Below are 6,154 nucleotides of genomic sequence, written 5' to 3'. Positions count from 1 at the left end.
ATCACGGAAGAAGAAAGAGAGGAAAATTGATGTATTCATTACCTCTAGAAGCTTACTATCTGGTTGGGGATATGATAAATCTTAGAAACAAAAATTGGAAAGAAAAAAGATAAGAATTGCTTAAAGTAGCCTCCAATTGTTTTTAAAAGACCTAATAAGAGTTTATGTGAAAATACTTTGTAAATTTTGAAGCACTGTAACAGGTTCTTACTACTACATATTTTAAAAATACTGGTTTTTTTCTGTGTTTCAGGCACTATTTTGTAATTGTTAGTAACTAGTACATGTAAGTTACATAGCAGAGTTGAAACTGAGTGAGTAGTTGCCTAGGAGACCTAAAATAAGGACGCAACTCACGAGGGTTGGAGGTTGCCCTCCGTCACACTGCCACAAACATTTTTTAACAGCACCCTGGCTTACAGACAAAGTGGACACGGCACAGGTTTAAACTCAGGGCTGGGGCTGGAATCTCAGCTCCACTACTTAGTAGTTATTTGACCTAAGTTAAGTCATAAAAATGCCATTGATGATAATAGACCTTGAAGCGCTCTTAAAAGATTTCATGATAATGCCTATCAGGGCATTATAAATGGAAAATTGTATTACTCTTAGGAGCTATTATTAGTTTTCCAGGGCTGCCATAACAAAGTTCCACAAACTGGATGGCTTAAAAGAAGAGAAATTTGTTTCTCACAGTTCTGGAGGCTAGCCATCCAAAATCAAGATGTCAGCAGCGTTGGTTCTTTCTGAGGGCCCCCAGGGAGCGTCTGTTCCATGCCTCTCCTAGCTTCTGGTGATGGTTGGCAATTATTGGTGTTCCCTGCTTGTGGAAGCATCACTCCAGGTTCTGTCTTCTCCTTCATATGCTGTTCTCCTTGTGCCTCTGGGTCTTCACAGAGCCATCTTATCTCTCTTTCTCTCCTTTTCCTATAAGGGCACCATTTGTATGGATTAAAGGTCTACCCTACTCCAATATGGCTTCCTCTTAACTAATTATACCTGCAATAACCCTATTTCCAAATAAGATCACATTCTATAGTATTGGGGGCTGGACTTGAACATATCTTTATGGTGGCGGGGGGCCACAAGCCAACCCATAACAACAGCTTAAGTTCAGCTTCTAGTCCCACAAACCAGCCGAGTGACCTTGAATGAGGCGGTGCCTCCGATACTCAGTATACTCAGTATCATTATTTATAAATTAAGACACTAGTACCTCTTCACAGAATCTCCCATTGAGTCAAAACAGACTATAAGTAAGAGTGCTTTGTAAACTACAGAACATTATATAATTTAATTATAAGCATTTCTATAAGAATACAGAGTATTTTGATGCCTATTTTATTCTTAGCTCAGCTCCTATATCCCCTCTGCATCATTCATTGCCCCACAGTTCCTTGCTTGCCTTCAACAACCTCAAATAGGATATTTTTAAAATTATTTGTTCTCTTAACTCTAAGTGAACTAAATTATGCCTGTGTATTATTGGGCTGGGGCAATTGAGTTACCTGACCATTTCCATGAAGTCACAGTGCTAACCTAATGCAATGTGACAGCTTTTTCCTGTAGCACATTCTTAAAATTTGATTATTCTGAGTAAGAAAATATTCACTGAGAGGCTCACCAAGATTGCACCAGGCCTGTTTAGTATCCATATGTAAAGGTTAAGCTCCAGGAGTGAGAGCCAGAGGGCAGCTGAGTTGCCATCAATCATCTTTCTCAGGCTCCAAATTGAGCAGAATTAATGTGTACCTGCTTCTGTAACCTTCCTCTGCAGAATTAGACCATGAATAATAAAATCCACGATTAGTCATAAATTGGAAGAGATGGGCTTTTTTTACTGCAATAAAACAATTGAAAAGTAAATAGGCCTTTTATACTTTCATAAAACAGGCACATTAGAGCATCAGAAATAGCCTTCACTCGAGTTCTTCATTACACTGATAATGACTGCATATTGCCAGTATGTGCCCTCTTAGTGAATAATTTTTTAAGGGGAAAAAACAGAGCACATAGGCATTTGGTTCATTCTCATTGAGTTCTGTACTGAAAAATGTAACCTCTTTTTTCTATTTTCAGATGATGTGTATCATAAATTATTACCCATCCCATGTTTCCACCTTCAAGAGACCTCCAAACAATCACCATACCACAGTGAACATTCAGTAACAAAGATTCAGCCAGGGTTTTCACCAGCCTGAATGGCAGTGTTTCCAATGAGGAAAATAGAGAGAGGAGAGTTCAGAGCCACCTAGGATGGCTCTTGCAAGACACAAAATCAAGGCAGCAGCAACATGGCTGGGCATTCCTCCTCCATGACTCTCCCTTCACCAGTGGAAAACCCAGGATAACTGCAATCACTGCAGGCCATCTGGCCTTAAGTTCCACCATTAGTAGCCCTCCATGGGACCTTCTTAAGGAAGCATGTCAACTCAGGTAAGGGATGTAAGGGGATGGATGACCTTTTAGACCAAAGTTGGAGCAAAAAACACCAGATGTTCCGGTGCACTGCTCCTAAGAGATGGTTCTGAAGACCAGTTGGAGAGGTCAAAATACTGGACAGAATCTCTGCAACGTGGAACCTCAAACTAAGTGACAGTCACAGACAACTCTTCCCCAGAGAAAAGAAGCACAGACATGGTTTGTGGTGGGCAGAATTATAAAGATGAATTCTCATCTCCCTGTCAGGTTACCAATATGGTAAATTACCAGATTACCTGGTTATTTATTCAAACACTAGTATAGTTATTGCCTTGACGGAACCATACAGATACAATTAAAATCCCAAGTACCAAATAAATTGACCTTAAGACAAAGACTAAGTAAATCACATGAGCCCTCTACAAGCAGAGAGTTCTTCTCCAGCTGGTAGCAGAAGTCAGGGATTTGAAGCATAAGAAGTATTCAGCGCATTATTGCTGGCCTGAAAATGGAAGGGGCCACATAATAAGGGAAATTGGTGGCCTCTAGAAGCAGGGAGCAGTCCCCTGCTGACAGACGGCAAGCCAAGACCTCAGTTCTACAACTGCAAGACACTCAATTCTGCTAAGGACAAAAATGAGCTTGGAAGTGGACTCTGAGCTTCAGGTGAGAACACAGCCAAACAACACCTTGATTTCAGCTTAAACAAAGAATGCAACCACTCCATGCCAGAATTCTGACCTGTAGAATTTGAGGTAATAAATAGATGTTTTAATAGCTTCATTGATACATACTTCACTTACTATAAAATTCATTATTTTAAAGTGTACAATTCAGAGGTTTTCAGTATATCCACAAAATGCAACCATTATCACCACTATCTGATTTCAGGATTGCTTTTCTTTTCTTTTTTTTTAACCCCATAAAGAAAATCCAAACCAATTAGCAGTCTTTCTTCCTTCTCCCTGCTCCCAGCCCCGGAAAACCACTAAATTACTCTCTGTTTCCATGGATATGCCTATTCTGGATATTTTATATAAATCAAATCATCCAATATGTGGCCTTTTGTATTTGGCTGCTTGCACTTAGCATAATGTTTTCAAAATTCATCCATGTTGTAGCATTTCTCAGTATTTCATTCCTTGTATAGCTGAATAATATACCACACAAATATATCACATTTTGTTTGTCCATTCACCATTTAATAGATGCTTAGGTTTTCCTTTTTTTTTTTTTTTTTTTTTTTTGAGAAGTAGTCTTGCTCTGTCGCCCAGGCTGGAGTGCAGTGGCGCGATCTCGACTCACTGCAAGCTCTGCCTCCCAGGTTCACGCCATTCTCCTGGCTCAGCCTTCGGAGTAGCTGGGACTACAGGCGCCCGCCACCACGCCCGGCTAGTTTTTTGTATTTTTTTAGTAGAGACGGGGTTTCACCGTGTTCGCCAGGATGGTCTCGATCTCCTGACCTCGTGATCCGCCCGTCTCGGCCTCCCAAAGTGCTGGGATTACAGGCTTGAGCCACCGCGCCCGGCCCCATTTTTTAACTATTATAAATAATATTGCTTTTAACATTTGTGTACAAGTTTCTCTGTAGGCACAGGTTTTCATTTATCATGGATATAAACCTAGAGTGAAATTGCTGGGTCAAATAGCAGCTCTATGTTTAACAATTTGAGGAACAGCCAAACTGTTTTTTTGAAATGGCTGCATTATTTTACAATTCTGTCAACAATGTATGAGGGTTCCAATTTCCTGACATCCTTGTCAACACTTGTTAATGTCTGTCTTTTGTATTTTAGGCATCCTAGTGGGTATGTCATAATGTTGCATTGTGATTTTGATTTGCATTTCCCTAATGGCTAATGTCATACATCTTTTATATGTGCTTATTGGCCATTTGTTTATCTTCTTTAGAGAAATGTTCTGTTCAAATACTTTGCCCAAGTTTTAACTGGACTAATTATCTTTTTATTGTTGATCTGTAAGAATTCTACATATATTCCAGAGTAGTTGTTCATCAGAAATACAATTTGCAAATATTTTCTCTCATTTTATAGGCTGTCTTTTCATTTTCTTGATAGTGTTCTTTGAAGCAAAAAAGGTTTTTTATTTTCTTGAACCCCAATTTATCTATTTTTTTCTTTTGCTGCTTGTGCTTTTGGTTTTATAGCTAAGAAACCATTGCTTAAATCACGGTCACAAAGATTTACACCTTTGTTTTCTCCTAAGAGTTTCGCAGCTTTCTTGTTTTTTTTTTTTTTTTTTTTTTTTGATAGAGACAGGCTCTCACTATGTTGGCCAGGCTGTTCTCGAACTCCTGGCCTCAAGTGATTGTCCCGCCTCAGCCTCCCAAAGTGCTGGGATTACAGGCATGACCCACCACACCCATCCAAGTTTTACAGCTTTAGATGTTGCATTTAGATCTTTGATCCATTTTGACTTAATTTTTATATATGGTGTGAGGTAGAGGTTCAGTTTTATTCTTTTGCCTGTAGATATCCAGTTGTTTTAAGCCACAATGAGATACCACTTCACACCTACTAGGATGGCTACAATAAAAAAAGGCAATAACAAATATTGATAAGAATTTGGAGAAATTGGAATCATTCAATTTGCTAATAAGATGTAAATTAGAGGAACCACTTTAGAAAACATTTTGGCAGCTCCTCAAAATGGGTATATTCACAGGAATGGAATTGTTGAGTCAAACAGTAATTTTAAACATAAAATTACAGTAAAAAAAGTAATTTTAAACATAAAATTACAGTTTGACTCAACAATTCCACTGCTAGGTATATATCCAAGAGAAATGTAAACAAAGGTTTACACAAAAGCTTGTATAAAAATGTTAATAGCAGTATTATTTATAATAGCCAAAAAGTGGAAACAAGCTAAATGTTCTTCGACTGATGAATGGATAAAGAAAATGTGGTATATCTATATGATGGAATATTACTCTACCCTTCAAAGAAACAAAATACTGAATCATACTACAGTATGGATGAACTTACAACATTATGCTAAGTGAAAGAAGCCAGACACAAAGGCCACATATTGTGTGATTCCATTTGTATGAAATGTCCAGAAAAGGCAAATCTATAGAGACAGAAAGTAAATTAGTGATTGCCTAGTGTGAGGTGCAGAAAAATGTGGATATTGGAGGGTGATAACTAAGGGGTGCAGGGTTTCTTTGGGGGGGTGATGAAAATGTTCTAAAGTTAATTGTGGTGATTATGGTTATACAGAGCTGTGAATATACTAAAGACCATTAAATTGTATACTTAAAATGTTTGTATTGTGTGGTATAAGAGTTATAATTCAATAGAATAGTAGAAAAAAACTGGTGATGGAAAGCATTTGCCTGCAGACTATAGTTTTTCTACTCCTGGTGTAGGAGAACAAGAACAGGGAGGCCACTCAGATTGTTTTAATTGCCTTTGTACTAAGAGGAAAAATAAGACCTATGTTAGGCACATGGGTAGCTGGTTCTGCATAAAGGCTTAAGACAAAACCCAAGCAAATAAAAATGAGTTTGTATTTTTATGATGAACCTTTTTGTGTATGTTTAACTCATGTGAGGCAGAGGCAGAGTCCCTATACATGATTTCTAGATACTGGCCGTAAAACTTTCTTTCTCATCATTACTAATAGGACAATCAGACAGCATATAGTTACAACCAGTTTTTTAATTCAATCTGGCAATCTCTGTAGATTTTTTTTTTTTTTTTTTTTTTTT

General features: G+C 38.0%; 1 long non-coding RNA gene across 2 annotated transcripts in view; it reads right to left on the bottom strand.

Moving 5' to 3' along the window:
• Positions 1-211: 211 nt before the first annotated feature.
• The window catches only part of LOC108522798 (uncharacterized), an 18,230-nt gene continuing 12,287 nt past the window's right edge, over positions 212-6,154 (bottom strand). For both annotated transcript variants that reach the window (XR_001883607.1, XR_001883606.1), the window contains 2 exons: positions 1,625-1,771; positions 212-927 (listed from right to left, as the gene is read on the bottom strand). This is a non-coding gene — a long non-coding RNA (uncharacterized LOC108522798). The remainder of the gene's footprint in view (positions 928-1,624; positions 1,772-6,154) is intronic.

Source organism: Rhinopithecus bieti, unplaced genomic scaffold, assembly GCF_001698545.2.
Source record: "Rhinopithecus bieti isolate Rb0 unplaced genomic scaffold, ASM169854v2 scaffold_64915, whole genome shotgun sequence".
NCBI classification, from domain to species: domain Eukaryota; kingdom Metazoa; phylum Chordata; class Mammalia; order Primates; family Cercopithecidae; genus Rhinopithecus; species Rhinopithecus bieti.
Note: the sequence above shows the minus strand (reverse complement) of the source record. Positions and strands in the feature narration are given on the sequence as shown.